Raw genomic sequence first — 18514 nt, forward strand, 5'->3', positions numbered from 1 at the left:
TAAGGGACATTAGGCCACCCTACACCACTCTGGCATTCATATCCTGGGTACCATCCATATCACTAAATGGGGCCCTGTGCCCTTGTTGCTTCACTGCAACTGGCATCACGACAAATCAAACAAGTACTTTACTCTATACTTATACTCTTAAAGGGCCCTGGGAGGTGGCGCCCGCTGCATGACACCCTTATATATCGAATAAAGTGATGTATGACCCCCTGTATATTGTATATAGTGATGTGTGACCACCTGTACATTATATATTGATGTGGTGTGACCCCTATACACTGTATATAGTGATGTGTAACCCCCTGTACACTGTATATAGTGATGTGTGACCCCCTGTACATTGTATATAGTGATGTGTGACTCCCCTGTACATTGTATATAGTGATGTGTGACTCCCTGTACATTGTATGTAGTAAAGTGTAATCCCCTGTACATTGTATATAGTGATGTGTGACCAGTGGCGTAGCTATAGGGGTCGCAGCGGTCGCAATTGCGACCGGGCCCCTAAGTCAGGGGGGCCCACGGGGCCCCCCAGGAGATACGGAGTGAATCCCTGGCAGTGGCCCCTGATTTACACAGTACAGAATATCCGGCGGCTAACTTCACAGGAGGGGGGGGGCGGGGGCAGAGCCGTGCGTGCGTGCAGCCGTGCAGGAGCAGGCTTAGCCAGGAGAGGGAGTCGTCCCGTCTGGCAGTACTGTCCGGAAGTGGAGCGGCAGAGAAGAAGCTGCGTGCCGCCCGAGTGAGTGAGGTGAGGGCAGCCGTGGCGACGTGACTAGCAGAGACTCGGAGACAGTCTCTGCTCTGGCAGTTGGATGCTTGCTAGTAGCTAGAGAACACTACCATCACATAGGATAGCAGTAGTGCGTCCTCTTACTAGCACCGTTCTAGCCACATGTGCAGCTGCAAATGAGCTCTGCAAGTAAGAGGACCCACTACTGCTACCCTACAAGTACTGGTAGATGTCACAGCAGAGTCCTATGAATCATGTGATGGTCTATGGCCCATAGACCATCACATTCATAGCACAAGCGGCAGCTATATAATGATCATCACTGCTTTATCATTTGCCAGCAGGGTTATTAACATCGCCGCCAAGCCCGCCATTATTGCTCACACAGGGCTGGTCAGCACTGGAAATATGGGATTGCAAGTGCAACCCCTATGGGAGCAGTGACTGTCACCATATTGCTGTGAGTGACTGATTCCAGCACAAGCGGCAGCTATATCATCAGTCACTCACAGCAATATGGTGACAGTCACTGCTCCCATAGGGGTTGCACTTGCAATCCCATATTTCCAGTGCTGACCAGCCCTGTGTGAGCAATAATGGCGGGCTTGGCGGCAATGTTAATAGCCCTGCTGGCATATGATGAAGCAAACTGAAAGTATAAGTGAAGGAAAATTAAGAACTATGTACCTCCCATGCTGCAGAATGATACATATAGGCCGAATGCACACGGCCGTGAGCGGTCCGTGGTATCCCGGCCTGGATTCCTGATGACAGCAGGAGCGCACTTGGTTGCTATGACGCCGTGCGCTTTATGCCGCCACTGTACTACAGTAATACACTCGTATGATCTATACGAGTGTATTACTGAAGTACAGTGGCGGCATGAAGCGCACGGCGTCAGTGCTCTCCTGCTGTCAGCAGCAATCCAGGCCGGGATACCACGGACCGTTCACAGCCGTGTGCATTCGGCAATAGACTGATTCCAGCACAAGCGGCAGCTATATCATCAGCAATATGGGCACGGTGGGCGTGCAGAGGTCTGGTGGTGTTTGGAAATGGTATTGAGGGTGGGGGGGGCCCAAATTGAATTCTTGCACCAGGGCCAATGAGCCTATAGCTACGCCCCTGTGTGTGACCCCCTGTACATTGTACATAGCGATGTGTGACCCCCTGTATATTGTATATAGTGATGTTTGACCACCTGTACATTGTATATAGAGGTGTTTGACCACTACTATATTTCCCCTTTTTCCCCAGATGAAGGGTAATCATATATTCATATCGAGCATTAGGTCCAACCAACATATATACAGAGATGATTGATAGGCTGTCAGCTGGGAACAGGTTATGTGATGATCGACAGCAGGCTCTTCTCTATGTGAGCACATGAGCAGATTGATTTTTAAAAATGTATTTATCAGGCTCCCCCTCCAGCTTGATTGACAGGACCAGATGTCAATCTCACGCCTGCGCCAAATGTAGAGGCACATATCTGTGTGTCTGTAAATATATATATATATATATATATATATGTATATACAGTGTCGGACTGGGGGGGCCTAGGGCCCACCAGTGGAATAGATTTTGGGGGCCCACCCTAGAGCTGGAGATATTACACAATGCAGTATGCTAAACAGCACAGTATTGTGGACTGCACTATATAAAATTGTTTCTCATTAGGCACTCATTTAGTTCATAACTGTGTCTGTTATTTACAGTCAGTAGTTTGGACAGCAGTCACACGTGGACATTCCATGTCCTAGGTGAACCACCCAGTCCGCCAACCAGCCTAAAAAATATCCAAAGTGAAGGAAATGTTTTCTGGCATATTCAAAAGGATAAGTTTATTGAAGTGATCGCAGTAGCGCCACGGCCTCCTCACAGCTCACCAAGCTCAGCACCGTACATTGTATAGCGGCTGTGCTTGGTATCATGCTCAGTACCTTTCACTTCTATGGGGCTGAGGCAATTTGATCAATGAACGTGACATCACATGGCCTAGGAAAAGCATAGAGAAGCCTTCTCAAACAGCTGATCGTTAGTGGTCCTGGATGTCAGACGACCACCGATCAGATACTGATGACCTATTCACAGGATATGCCATTAGTTATAATATCTCAGAAAAACATTTTAAATATACATTACATTATGAGTTAAATGTTTAAAGATGGCACCCACTCGCAAGCGCAGTAGGTGCTACAGCCACTAAGTGCTTGCTGTTTTAAACAGCAGACACCGAGGGCTAATGTATGCAATTGACAATAACATCAGTCACACACTTTTAACTCCTCAGACGCCATGGTGAAATGTGACTAAAACAACTAAGAGCTCAAAAACCTAGCGGAGTACCCAGATGGTGCTCGGTCCTTCTGAATGATCCGAGGATGCAGAAGCTATGTTCCCAAGAAGACCCTGCCTGAAACGCTGACTTTTATTTTTTTTATAGTATTTATTTATTGAAATTTTATGAACATCCACCAAATCCCAAAGGGATACAGAAAACAAAGAAAGTTTGGACTATAAATCCATAATCCAGTATACTCATACAAGGATCCCTGAGAGGGAAATACATCAGGATAAAGCAATGTGATATCTTGCCACTAAACAGATGAGCAGGCCCATATTACATCACAGCGTTGTTATGAGAACGGGACACAACAACCATTCACACAATAACTCATCCTGGAGTCCCAGAACCCCACCCATGAATTAAGATAGTACCCTGTGCACATAGTCAAGGGTCCCAAATCTGATTGAACTTATTAGGAGTCCCCCTCGCTAGAAAAGTGAGTTTATACATCTGCAGGTCAGCATTTATCAATTGGATCCAGGATCCAAGGGTAGGGGTCTTGGGTGGTTTCCAATGCAAAAGGATTTTTTTCCTTCTGTAAACATGAGTAGTCGGAGCAACTTCCTGCCATATTTGGTAAGAACTACCTCCTGTTACCAATCCCAGCAAACAAACTATAGGTGAGAGTATCCCCAGGAGCCCCAGCTTCGTGGAGATAAAATCACGAATCTCACTCCAGTACCACTGCATAGCAGGACAAGTCCATACCATGTGATATAAAGATCCTCTCGGCTCTACACACCTGGTACAAGAAGGATCTGAGAGACTACGCATATGGTGCAGGCGCACTGGGGTGAGATATACCCTATTTACCCACTTGAGTTGTATGAGATGGTGACGAGCACTTATTACCGTGGTCTTCCAGACAGCCTAGTTCATCCAGGTGAGATGCTTCCAGATCCGAGATATCGACCCTCCAACGCTCGAAGGAGCGACAGAGCGGCGAATCCTGCATTTTCGTCATTTCAACATAGAAAGATGAAATAGGTTTGTATGGCTGCTTCCACCGAGCCACAGATTCAAGGGGGGCACGTTTCAAACACAAGGATAAAGATTTGAACTGGGCCTCACAGGCATGTCTCAGCTGGAGGTAACGATAGAAACACGTATGAGGTAATTTGTACTCTCTTCGAAGGCTCTCAAATGAACAGGAGACATCATCCACATACAACTGGGTGAGGTACTTCACACCCCTTTGAGGCCAGAATTCATAATCGGGTAAATGAAACAGTTCTTGCAGCTACTTGTTACGACACAGGGGTATATATGGGGACCAAGTATCCCCCCCCACCCCCCTCACCCTCAGTGTGTGTCTCCTCAAACTGCTTCTAGGCCGTCAATACTGCAGCCATCGCTTCAGTATAATGCAACACTGAGGTCACCCCTCCCCGAAACACCAAGTTAGCCAATGCCTCATAGGAGGCCACTAAAGCCGCCTCTAATACCACCACCGAATTATTAGCATCTGCCCTAATCCACCAAGAGGCATACACTAATTGGGCAGCGATATAGTACAAATACATATCTGGTAATCTCAGCCCCCCTTGAGTATATAAGGCTTTTAAAGATTTCCTAGCAAGGCGAGGGGACTGGTGTTTCCACAGAAATGGGGAAAAAATCCTATCCAAGGAGTAGAAGTGGAGATGGGGGATCTTTGTAGGAGCTGCTCTGTAAAGATATAGAAGCTTCAGTAACAAAACCATTTTTATTATTATTATTATTTATTATTAAAGCGCCATTCATTCCATAGCGCTGTACATATGATAAAGGGTATACATACATAATACAGACAATTGCACTAATCATAAACAAGAAGAGTTACAAACTGGTACAGAAGGAGAGAGGGCCCTGCCCGTGAGGGCTTACAATCTACATGGTATGGGAGAAGGACACAGTAGGTGCGGGTTAAGTTGGTCATGGCGGTATAGAGGCAGCAGGGTCACTGGTTGTAGGCTTGTCTGTAGAGGTGGGTTTTCAGGTTTCTTTTGAGGGATTCCACTGTAGGTGAGAGTCTGATATGTTGGGGTAGCGAGTATCGGGGATGCGCGGGAGAAATCTTGGAGTCGATTATGGGAAGAGGCAATAAGAGGAGAGGCGAGAAGGAGGTCTTGTGAGGATCGGAGAGTGCGTGTGGGGATGTATCGGGAAAGTAGCTCAGAGATGTAGGGAGGGGACAGCTTATGGACGGCCTTGTATGTATTTGTTAGTACTTTGAAGTGAATTTGTTGGGCAATAGGGAGCCAGTGAAGGGATTGGCAGAGGGGAGCAGGCAAAGGAGTAATAGGGTGAGAGGTAAATTAGTCGGGCAGCAGAGTTGAGGATAGATTGGAGGGGTGCGAGAGTGCTAGATGGAAGGCCACAGAGGAGAATGTTGCAATAGTCTACGCGGGAGATAATGAGGGCATGTACAAGCATTTTTGAAGATTCAAAGTTAAGGAAAGCACGGATGTAGGAGATGTTTTTGAGTTGGAGGCGGCAGGTGGTGGAAAGAGCTTGGATGCGCGGTCGGAAGGAAAAGGCAGAATCCAAGGTCACTCCAAGGCAGCTGGTTTTGTTGGCTGGGGAGAGTGTGCAGCCATTGATCATGATAGATAGATCTGTTGGGGGGGTTGAACAAGATGGGGGAAAGATTATTAATTCTGTCTTATCCATGTTAAGTTTTAGAAAGTGAGAGGCGAAGAAGGATGATATAGAAGATAGACATTTTGGGATTCTTGATAGTAAGGTGGTGATGTCTGGACCAGAGAGGTAGATTTGTGTGTCGTCTGCGTAGGAGTGATACTGAAAGCCATGGGACTCTATGAGCTGTCCCAGGCCAAAAGTGTAGATAGAGAAGAGCAGGGGTCTTAGGACAGAGCCTTGTGGGACACCAACAGAGAGGGAATGAGACAAGGAGGTGGTGCGGGAGTGGGAGACACTAAACATCTGGTCTGTGAGGTATGATGTGATCCAGGAGAGGGCCAGGTCAGTGATGCCAAGAGATGAGAGCGTTTGCAACAGAAGGGAGTGGTCAACAGTGTCGAAGGCAGAGGACAGGTCAAGGAGAAGGAGATAAAAAATTACCCCTACTGACATACAACGAGTAAGACGTGCCCTCTCAAAAAAATGGGAGGGCCAGCACAGTGACAGTACAAACACGATACAAAAGATTCTGCTGGGTGACTGGACAAGTGATGCGCAGGGATATGGCAAGTGCGGCGGAGTGGACGTATGGTAAATATACTACCCAATAGCCCTAATGCCTCCCTACTTGTCCTATTACACCCTAGAGCGTATAACCAAAGGACGGGGTCCAAAAATACCCCGCAAGGGGTGGCCCAGACAGGAACACTGATCCTGGCAAGGAAGCCCTAGTAAGGCCCTAGCCGATGTAGGATGGCCCAGGAAACAGGTTTTCCCTCTTTGGAGCAGAATACTGATAGTTTAAAGAAATACAGAATATAGAGAGACTCCCCCACAGAAACCCACAGGGAAAAATATGTGGGGAAATACTCAAGTGTCCCGACGCGTTTCATCCAATGAAGCCCCGGGATTCTTCAGGGGACACGGGGCTACACGGTGGTTGACCCTGACGACTAAGTAGTCCAGTGGGCAGGATATGGCCTATATCTCTTTTTGGAGTCAGTGTGTGACTAGACCTACAAAAGATGATTGAATACATGTATGTTAAATGGCTATCACATAGTCAAAAGACATAAGTCTCCCCATCATTAACCCAATATAGGGCCATGGAGAGGTTTTACTCACTCAGTGATGGCTGCGGTCAGGAAGCGGCTGTTGGCACACTATAACAGGAGACCCATGGTGGTGGTGTCTATAGTGAAAGTGACCGGCAGCCATTGGGGCCAGAATGCCGATTTAAAAAAAGCTATAGTACCTGGTGGAACGCATCCTCCCAGGGTTGTTTGTTCCCGGTCAGGCACCTACCGGTGACGTAATCCACAGGCGTCTGATACAGCGGTCACGTGATCGGGAAATCCGGAAGTCACGTGACCGCGCCTGCGCATTCAACCACTGCCTCATGCATTCCATGAGGCTCGGGGTGGAACGCACGCCGGCGCAGGGCCCCGACGTCACTTAGCCGTGCCACGTAAGACGAGCATGCGTCATGGCCGCGGCTCTAAGATCGAGGCCCAGCCCCAGCCGCATAGTACAGGGTCGTCCCAGGTAACGGAAATCACGTCTAGTACACATCTGTTAATAGACCCTCCGGACCTGGGACTCCCATAACATCCTGTATCGGCCTCTCCTGTGGCCCACAGGATATTACACATTGTGGTAAAGGTGAAATGCTCATTATTATAATAAACAATAAGAGACTCACATTCATCCTAACATAGGGGTAGAGGGAGGGGATACACAGAGGAAAAACATCCCAGGTCCGTCGGGATCACTGTTCCCTCTGTGTCGTCGCCCCCCCCCCCCCTTACTTTATCACGGGGACATGAAAATATATGCCCAATATCCCACGTTATAGACCAAAATAAAAGTTTTTTTTTGTGGGAAAATTGGCCACAGGGCCTGAACCAGAAGCTCGATAATCAAAGGAAACAGCTGAAATTCAGCTGTTCGTTAAGCCCATTAGGGGCCACCGTGTTAAGTGTAAATGTCCACCAGCATTCCCTTTGTAGGATGAATCTTTGCAGAACTCAATGTTAACAACTTTAACTTGAGGTTCACGTCAGTTATTGTCAGGGATCGTCTTCCGTTCCTGGATGTAGTCATCCTGAGAGATGATAGAGGTGGTCTTAATACGACCATTTATCGCAAACCGACCTCCACGAATTCCCTCCTTAGGTGGGACAGCTGCCACCCTGTTCCACTTAAGAGAGGGATCCCTACCGGACAGTACCTGAGACTCAAACGTAATTGCTCGGAGGAAACGGACTTCAAACATCAAGCGTGTGACCTTAGGTCTCGATTCCAGGAGAGGGGTTATCCAGACAGAAACCTCAGACTGGCTTATGGAAGAACGAAGGAGCGCACACGCACAGAACTCCTTCATCCCATAAACAACAGGGCACGTGGGTCTCAGAGTACTGTCCGGGTGGTGGGTACTTTCGATGCGGCTGCATCTCAAGTGAGGAGGATCCTAGCACATCATTGGGATACTCTGCTGATGGATCCAGACCTGGCCGAGGTCTTGGATCCCTCGGTTTCCCTCACATTCAGGAGGGGTAGTAATCTGCGGGATAGATTGGTACATAGCCATTTTGTCCCTGCAATGAAACCCCGGACGTGGCTGGATAGACCGGTGACGGGCTGCCACAGATGCGGACGGTGTAGCTTCTGTGGCTGCCTGTCACAGGGGAGGACGTTTGCCCAATAACACCACTTTCCATGTAAAAGGCTTTCTAAACTGCCATACCACAGGTGTCATTTACCTGATAATGTGTGTATGCGGGCTGCGCTACGTGGGCAAGACCTTTAGGGAGCTATGAAAACGCATGGGCGAGCACTACGGGGACATTCGTAACAACAGGGATACTCCCGTTGCACGCCATGTCCAGACGGCCCATGAGGGACGCCCGGAGTCCATCAGTTTTATGGCGATTGAACATGTGCCTAAACCAGTCCGTGGGGGGGATTGGAACAGATCCATCCTACAAAGGGAATGCTGGTGGACATTTACACTTAACACGGTGGCCCCTAATGGGCTTAACGAACAGCTGAATTTCAGCTGTTTCCTTTTGATTATCAAGCTTCTGGTTCAGGCCCTGTGGCCAATTTTCCCACAAAAAAACTTTTATTTTGGTCTATAACGTGGGATATTGGGCATATATTGTCATGTCCCCGTGATAGAGAAAGGAGGGGGGGGGACACAGAGGGAACAGTGATCCCGACGGACCTGTGATGAGTGTTTTTCCTCTGTGTATCCCCTCCCTCTACCCCTATGTTAGGATGAATGTGAGTCTCTTATTGTTTATTATAATAATGAGCATTTCACCTTTACCACAATGTGTAATATCCTGTGGGCCACAGGAGAGGCCGATACAGGATGTTATGGGAGTCCCAGGTCCGGAGGGTCTATTAACAGATGTGTACTAGACGTGATTTCCGTTACCTGGGACGACCCTGTACTATACGGCTGGGGCCGGGCCTCGATCTTAGAGCTGCGGCCGTGACGCATGCTCGTCTTACGTGGCACGGCTAAGTGACGTCGGGGCCCTGCGCCGGCCTGCGTTCCACCCCGAGCCTCATGGAACGCATGAGGCAGTGGTTGAATGCGCAGGCGCGGTCACGTGACTTCCGGATTTCCCGATCACGTGACCGCTGTATCAGACGCCTGTGGATTACGTCACCGGTAGGCGCCTGACCGGAAACAAACATTCTGGCTCCAATGGCTGCCGGTCACTTTCACTATAGACACCACCACCATGGGTCTCCTGTTATAGTGTGCCAACAGCCGCTTCCTGACCGCAGCCATCACTGAGTGAGTAAAACCTCTCCATGGCCCTATATTGAGTTAATGATGGGGAGACTTATGTCTTTTGACTATGTGATAGCCATTTAACATACATGTATTCAATCATCTTTTGTAGGTCTAGTCACACACTGACTCCAAAAAGAGATAGAAGCTATATCCTGCCCACTGGACTACTTAGTCGTCAGGGTCAACCACCGTGTAGCCCCGTGTCCCCTGAAGAAGCCTGGGGCTTCATTGGATGAAACGCGTCGGGACACTTGAGTATTTCCCTACATATTTTTCCCTGTGGGTTTCTGTGGGGGAGTCTCTCTATATTCTGTATTTCTTTAAACTATCAGTATTCTGCTCCAAAGAGGGAAAACCTGTTTCCTGGGCCATACTACATCGGCTAGGGCCTTATTAGGGCTTCCTTGCCAGGATCAGTGTTCCTGTCTGGGCCACCCCTTGCGGGGTATTTTTGGACCCCGTCCTTTGGTTATACGCTCTAGGGTGTAATAGGACAAGTAGGGAGGCATTAGGGCTATTGGGTAGTATTTTCCTATACGTCCACTCCGCCGCACTTGCCATATCCCTGCGCATCACTTGTCCAGTCACCCAGCAGAATCTTTTGTATCGTGTTTGTACTGTCACTGTGCTGGCCCTCCCATTTTTTTGAGAGGGCACGTCTTACTCGTTGTATGCCAGTAGGGGTCATTTTTTATCTCCTGTATATCAATAAATTGCTATGTTATTTAGTCTACTGCCCCTGTTAGTTTTCTCCTCTGTAATTATTGAGCAGTACATCAGGGAGGCTCTGATTGTCTTACCTGATCGACCACTTTTTTGTGCAAGGAAAAGGAGGACATTATTGTATCATATTTGTTCTATCTATCAAGGTCAGTGGCAAATTTTCCCAAGATTCCAGTTTATGGGTAATATATTCTATAGTGGGGACTACATTGAGCTGATAAAACTGCCTCGGATCTCTGTCTACCTTAATCCCCAAACAGACAAAACAGTCAACTACCTTCAAACGCGACAGGGGCGTTATATCTGTGGAGGCCATCTTATCTACCAAGCAGAGACTGGAATTACTCCAATTTACCCTAAGGCCTGAGCATTTCCCAAAACCATCTATGGTATCCAAAAGTGCTTCCAAGGATGGACCTGTATCAGCCAGATACACCAGCAGGTCATCAGCGTAAAGCGATATCTTTTACTGTACTCCCACTATAGACCAACCCTTAATCAGTCTAGATTTATTGACTAATTGAGTAAGGGGTTCCATAACTAGGGCAAATAACATAGGTGACAAGGGGTACCCCTGCCTAGTACCTCTATGAAGGGGCGCGACAGGGATCCATACCTTACGGATCGGACTGCCTACCGAATGGATCGAACCGCTGAGTCCGGTAAGAATAAGGGAGGTGGGGTGTGTATTTATGTCAATAAGGCTTGGTGTACCTCCACAGTCATTGCTGAACAATATTGCTCTGCTGATTTATAACTTATGACACTTAAATGCAGACCGTTCTACTTACCGAGGGAATTCACAGTCGTGTATCTCACCGTAGTTTATATTCCTCCACAAGCTAATGTTAAGCTGGCACTGTACAAATTGCATGATATTACGAACAGTCTGCAAAATATCCATCCAGATGGAGTTTTCATCTTAGCGGGTGATTTTAACCAAGCCAATCTCAAAACTGTGCTCCCCAAATTCTACCAGTTTGTTAAATTCCCAACTTGGGGGAGAAATACATTGGACCGTGTTTATTGCAACATAGCAAATGCTTATACAGCATCACCTGCCCCCCATCTTGGCAGGTCGGATCACATTTCTTTGTTTTTATCTCCAGCATACAAACCTCTTATCACCAGGATTAAGCCTACTTTGCATACAATCAGAGTTTGGCCTGAAGGAGCCACAATGAGACTACAGGATTGTTTTGAGGACACAGATTGGGATTTGTTTAAACAGGCAGCTACAAAGGAAAATCACACAGACTTAAACATATATTCCTCCTCTGTCCTATCCTATATTAAATTTGGCATAGACAATGTCACTGATACCAAAATCATTCGGACCTTCCCAAATAGGAAACCATGGATAAACAGAAATGTCCAAAACCTTTTGAAGGCACGTGACATTGCTTTCCGAAAGGGAGACCTAGAGGAGTACAAAACAGCCAGGTCCAATTTGACCTGGGGCATTAAGGAGGCGAAGCACTGCTACAAAACAAAAATACAACATCATTTTACAAGCTCTGATTCCCGATGCATGTGGCAGGGTATCAAGTCCATTACGAATTATAAGAGCAACACCTGTTCTATCAACACTGGAAATTCTTTCTCTCCTGATGACCTAAATAAAAATTTTTTTGCACGATTTGACAAAGACAATGAGCTGCCTATCATCAAATTTGCCCAGCAAGAGGCTCCATCATGTTCCCTGATACTAGGAGCACATGAGGTAGAATGGGCCTTAAACCACATTAATCCCCACAAAGCAGCTGGCCCTGATGAAGTTCCTGGAAAAGTCCTAAAAAACTGTGCTAAACAGCTGAAAACAGTGTTTACCAGTATGTTTAACAGCTCACTAGAGCAGGCCATTGTCCCCACTTGCCTGAAGTCCTCCACAATTGTCCCAATTCCAAAACAGGCCGGGGTGAAGACCTTAAGTGATTATCGCCCAGTGGCTCTCACTCCTATTGCTATGAAGTGCTTTGAACAACTTATCCTCAGGCACATGAAGAGCAAGATCTGCACCTCCATGGACCAATACCAGTTTGCTTACAGAGCACATAAGTCAACTGAGGATGCTGTCTCACTTACCCTTCACACTGCGCTGTCACACCTGGAGCAGAGAGACAGCTATGTGCGGATGCTATTCATTGATTACAGCTCGGCCTTTAACACCATCCCTCCCAACAAGTTGGCAACGAAACTGAACAACTTGGGTCTCAGCTCACACCTGTGCAACTGGATACTGGATTTTCTTACAAAAAGACCACAAATCGTACGCATGGGCAAGCACTTTTCTTCATCCTTAACACTAAACACTGGGGTACCGCAAGGCTGTGTGTTGAGCCCTCTCCTTTACTCCCTCTTCACAAATGACTGTAAACCTATTCACAATACCAATACCATTATAAAATTTGCAGATGACACTACCGTGATAGGCCTAATCTCCAACAATGATGAAACAGCCTATAGGAAAGAGGTTGAGAACCTAGAGAGATGGAGAGAGTTCAGAGAAGAGCTACTAAACTGGTACATGGATTGCAGGATAAAACTTACCAGGAAAGGTTAAAGGTCCATAACATGTATAGCTTGGAAGAAAGACGAGACAGAGGGGATATGATAGAAACCTTTAAATACATAAAGGGAATCAACAAGGTAAAAGAGGAGAGAATATTTAAAAGAAGAAAAACTGCTACAAGAGGACATAGTTTAAAATTAGAGGGGCAAAGGTTTAAAAGTAATATCAGGAAGTATTACTTTATTGAGAGAGTAGTGGATGCATGGAATAGCCTTCCTGCAGAAGTGGTAGCTGCAAATACAGTGAAGGAGTTTAAGCATGCATGGGATAGGCATAAGGCCATCCTTCATATAAGATAGGGCCAGGGGCTATCCATAGTATTCAGTATATTGGGAAGACTAGATGGGCCAAATGGTTCTTATATGCCGACACATTCTATGAGATGGAGTAAGAACAACAACCTCATACTCAATACCAAGAAAACAAAGGAGCTAATTCTGGATTTTAGGAAGAAGAAACAAAATGGACACCATCCCATTAGCATTAATGGTGGAAACGTGGAGATAGTTCAAAGTTTCAGATTCTTGGGAGTTCATATTAGTCAGGACCTGTCGTGGCTAAAAAACACAACAGAAATTACCAAAAAAGGCCTTCAGAGGCTTTATTTTCTGAGGAGTCTGAAGAAAGCACAACTCCCAAAACAGCTGCTAGTCAATTTTTACAGGTGCACCATAGAATCTGTTATCACATACTGCATCACAGTGTGGTACTCCGGCTGCTCTTCTGAGGACAAGAAGACCCTCAAGCGCATCATCAGAATTACTGGTACTCAGTTACCATCACTGGATGACATCTTCACTGCTCGCTGCAGCAACAGGACAAAAATTATCTGCGGGGATCCAACTCACCTTGGCCACAGCCTTTTCATTCCCCTACCCTCTGGTAAGCGTCTTAGAGCCCTACATGCCCGCACCACTAGGCTGAAGAACAGCTTTTACCCCAAAGCAATCAGTCTTCTAAATGCTCGGAGATTAATGCCCCTTCCTAGGATAGAAACTACCACAGACTGAAAGTGACTGCTGCATTTAAGACCCCATGATGACCTCTTGTCTGCAGTGGTGTCTGAATCAGTGTATATATACTCATAAGCACTTCCTACTTTGCTCTTGCTATATATATGCTGTGAACTGTGAACTGTGAATAGTAATGCTTTTTAGTGCAATGTTTAGTTTTTCTCTTGTGTAATGCTTTAGTTTAAATGTCAGTTCTTGTTCCTCTGTCCATGGCATCTAGGATTGCTCCAAACAACATTTCATTGTATTGTACATTGCATTACATTGTATTGTACAGTGACAATAAGGCATCTTATCTTGACCCTAACCCGTGCCATAGGGGCCTGATATAGTAAGGCAGCGTAACGTCTCCCACATGAAATTCCATTCAACAGAATCAGAAGCTTTCTCATTATTGAGGGATGCAATCGCTCGGGGCCCCGCGTTATCATGTGTGACCTGTAGGTTGGTAAACAATCTTCTAAGATTAATATCAGTGATTTTACCCGGCATAAAACCAGATTGGTCAGGATCAATCACTGATAATATGACTTCCCTAAGACGCCTAGCTAGAAGTTTAGCTAAAATTTTCGCATCAACATTCAAAAGGGAGATCGGTCTATAGGAGCTGCACTGGTCTGGAGGCTATCCAGGTTTGTGGATTACTACAAAAGTCGCCTTCATGAATGACGGGGGCAATCTGTTGCACTCAAAGGTGTAGTTAAAGAGTTTCAATAACTGCACACTTTGTTTGTCCACATCTGCCTTGTATCATCACCTAACGGGAAACCATCCTGACCAGGAGACTTGCCCACCAACATGCTTTCTATCGCTGTCCTGACTTCCCCCACCTCAATGGGAGAGTCCAGAAAAGATTTATCTGACCAAGAAAGTGGCGTAAGAGGGATGTTCTTCAAAAACCCCTGCATATCTCCGGCTATATAGGGTGTTTTAGAGGCATAGAGGTCAGAATAATAAATTGAGCACATATGTCTCCTGGTTGAGAGAACTGAACACCCTCCGCATTAGTAATGTGGGAGATCACTGTCTGAGGATTTTCCGTTTCCGCTAAATAAGCCAAAGCCCTACAGTTTTTATCTCCCTCCGAAAACACCACTTGTCTCTGATACAATAGCTTCTTCTGAGTATACTCTACCAAATGAAGATGAAAGCTCCACTGGGCCTCCTCCCACACCCCTCGGGTCTCTGCACTGGGGTTCTGAGTATATTCATATATTTTTGTTAGCTACCTCTTCTTCCAGTTTGGTCCTAGTACTCACTAGTTCTTTCCTATGCGAGGCAATGCCAACCAACACCGCCTTGAAGGCCTCCCATTCAACGGTAGGTTTAGACAACCCCTTATTAGACGCCCAATAATCCGCTGCACCCTCTAGAGCTGCACAGGCCACAGGCAAAACTTCCAGCCATTTAGCATTAAGACGCCACTGCCTATCAGGGGGTGCCAGAGGCATAGCCAAGATCACAAGTAACGGGGCGTGATCGGAGATACCCCGCGGGAGGTATTCCACCCTAGTCAGCCATGGCAATAGCTCCCTGTTAACAAACACCAAATCTATACGGGATAAAGTATCAAAAAATGCTGAGTGATAGGAATATTGGCGGTCTCTTGGGTGGAGAAATCTCCATCCGTCAGTCAGAGCATGCGCTTCAGCCCAATTGACAAGTGATCTATTATGCAAGGCCTGGGGACGGAGCCTATCTGCAATCGGATCCAAAACCGCATTATAGTCACCCATCATGATTAGAGGGCCAGTCGGCATAGTCGATACATTCCCCATAATGTAATCTAGTACCCTTCTCTGGAAGGGGGATATGTATAAGCCAACCACTATGTAATCCCTTTCCCTTATAGCAGCATTTATAATAACATAACGACCAGACAAATAAGTCTGCACGGAATGCAACTGAAAAGGGATCAATTTAGATACCAGGACAGAGACTCCTCTAGCGTAATTACTGTATACAGCGTGGAACGATGACCCGACCCATGGACGCTTCAATGCTAACAGTTTTTGGCCTCTCAAGTGAGTCTCCTGCAGCAATACCATATCTGGGGAGAATTTCTTCAAATAATTGAATACAAGAGATCTTTTCACTCTATCATTGAGCCCCCTGACGTTCCAGGGGATCAAATTACAGCTCGCCATCATGTTATAAAGTCAACCGCATAGGTCGCAGAGATCCCAGGAAATCCAGGCCATTCACTCACCCACACACACCACAAGATAGAGGACGGACACATGTAACACATAGTAACCCAGAACAATGAGCCTATCATCCCAAACTTAGAAACTAGCAATTCTTCTGCAAAGTCAAAGAGTCCTAGAAAGAGAACACTAAACAGTCCCCAGTTCTAAATCTAAGACCACAAGAATCTAAAGTGAGTGAAGATGTTCAAGCCATTCTCAGCTCCCGCCGATAATGCGGACATCCGTAGGGTGCACAGAAGTATTGAAACCTGGGGGGGTCCATGGATACTCAGCCTTTTGCATCGAGCCAGTCCAAGGCTTCTTCCGGAGTAGAGCAGAACTTAACGGATTCACCATCCTGGATCCTGAGACGAGCTGGATACAACATGGCATATCAGAAACCTCTTTCCCGCAGGTGAGCCCTCTCCGCAGTAAATTGGCGTTGCAGCTTTTGGACCTCCGAGGAAAAGTCTGGGTAGAACGAGATCCTGGAGTTTTCAAATCCGATATCCTGTAACTGACGGGCCGCCACCAGCATAGTATTACGGTCCCGATAATTCAGTACTCTCAATATGAAAGGGCGCGCCGGGGCTCCCGGCAGCAAGGGTTTAGTAGGTATTCTGTGTGCTCTCTCAACAATTAATGGGATTAATTAAGATTAATGGGATCCAGACATTTTTTAATAAGTTGCTCCGCAAAGACCTCAGGTGATTGTCCCTCAGCCCTCTCCGGCAGGCCCATAATACGTATGTTATTTCGCCTATTCCGATTTTCGGCGTCATCCACTTTTGCCTTCAAGGACCTCACCTGCTGCTGCAGGGCTCTAACATGGTTTTCTCCTAGATGTGCCATGTCCTCCACCTCACCCAATCTCCCTTCCACCTCAGTGGTCCTGTCACAAATGTTAATGTCATGCCTAAGACAGGTGAGATCAGACTGCAGGTGATCTATTTTGACTGTGAAAGCAGACTGACACTGCGTGATAGCTGACATTATTTTACTCAAGTTGATCGCCTCTTGGTCAGGAGGACCGTCAAGACCCTTATCTTCCATTTAGCTCATGACATCCACCATTAATTTAGGAGGAAGGGGGCCAGCAGAAATGCCCATCTTGCGGCCCATATATGTAAGGCTTATGGCAGGACACCAAAAGAGGGTTGTCATCCCCCTGCCCGGAGTGAAACAGATGATCCAAGGCGCAATTAGAAGGAGTCCCTTATGTAGAGCAATGTGGAAGGAACCTTTCAGTTGTGCCCCAGCAGCAGTATATCACAAAGAGCCGAGCAGACCCCAGACCACCCAGATATAAAAGCAGGACAGTCTATGGGGTGTGGGCTCCCATCAACCTCAACCAGTACCTGTAAAGTCTGCACTGTCAGCCAAGGCCTCAGGTGGTCAAACAGCAAGGAGAAGGAGCGGAGGCAGCCACAGGTAAGTTCGGGCAGGCACCAGGAATAGTCCTTGCAGGGCCACAGCTTAGACCTGCTGCTCGTTCGCACCATCCGCAGTCAGGGAGCCGGCAGCACAGCTCCCACCGCTCACAGATGCAGCGCAGACGGAACCTAGCTCTCAGGCCCAAGACTCCTCAGGCACGTGTGTCCATGGCGAGCACTGGAGGGCCACGAGACGGAGTCACAGGAGCACCACAGGGAGAGAGCAGGGAAGCCAGACCCACACCAGGACACCACCAGTCGCAGATCAACAGGCGCAGGCCACCAGGGGGAACAGACAGCCAGAAGATCCGGGATCCAAGATGGTGGTGAGGATGCACGGACCGGAGCCAGGTAGAAGGCCTCACAGAGAATATAGCCCCCAGGTAGTGAAGACAGAACTCCCAGGTCGCACAGTCTACTCCGTCTCACTTTCAGAGTCTAGCTCCACGGTCTCGGAGTGAGTGGAACCACGGATGGCCAGGATGTTGCGTGGATTCTAGAGGAGCTGAAGCAAGAAGCGTCCTCACTCCATGAGAGTTAAGCCATGCCCCCTGAAACTCTGACTTTAATGCTGATAAATTGGAGTCTATGTCAGAAACAATCTAATAATTTCTTGTTCAAGTGTTTAAAAAAAAAAGTTTTAAGACACACTCAAAAAATGAGCCCTAACACAGCTCCATAGACATAAAAACAAACAGGTTATTGATGCCAACATGGCAATGCAAAGAAAAAAATTGTTTTTTCAAAGTTTTTTTTTCAATATTAAATCTAATATGTGGTATAGATATAATCATACTGACCCAGAGAATGAAAGTAACAAGTCAGTTTAAGGCCTCATGCCTTTTTTTTCACGGTCCGCAAAAACGGGGTCCGTGGGTCCGTGATCCGTGACCGTTTTTTCGTCCGTGGGTCTTCCTTGATTTTTGGAGGATCCACGGACATGAAAAAAAAGTCGTTTTGGTGTCCGCCTGGCCGTGCGGAGCCAAACGGATCTGTCCTGAATTACAATGCAAGTCAATGGGGACGGATCCGTTTGATGTTGACACAATATGGTGCCAT

This window comes from Bufo gargarizans, chromosome 2 (genome assembly GCF_014858855.1).
Source record: "Bufo gargarizans isolate SCDJY-AF-19 chromosome 2, ASM1485885v1, whole genome shotgun sequence".
Classification (NCBI taxonomy): domain Eukaryota; kingdom Metazoa; phylum Chordata; class Amphibia; order Anura; family Bufonidae; genus Bufo; species Bufo gargarizans.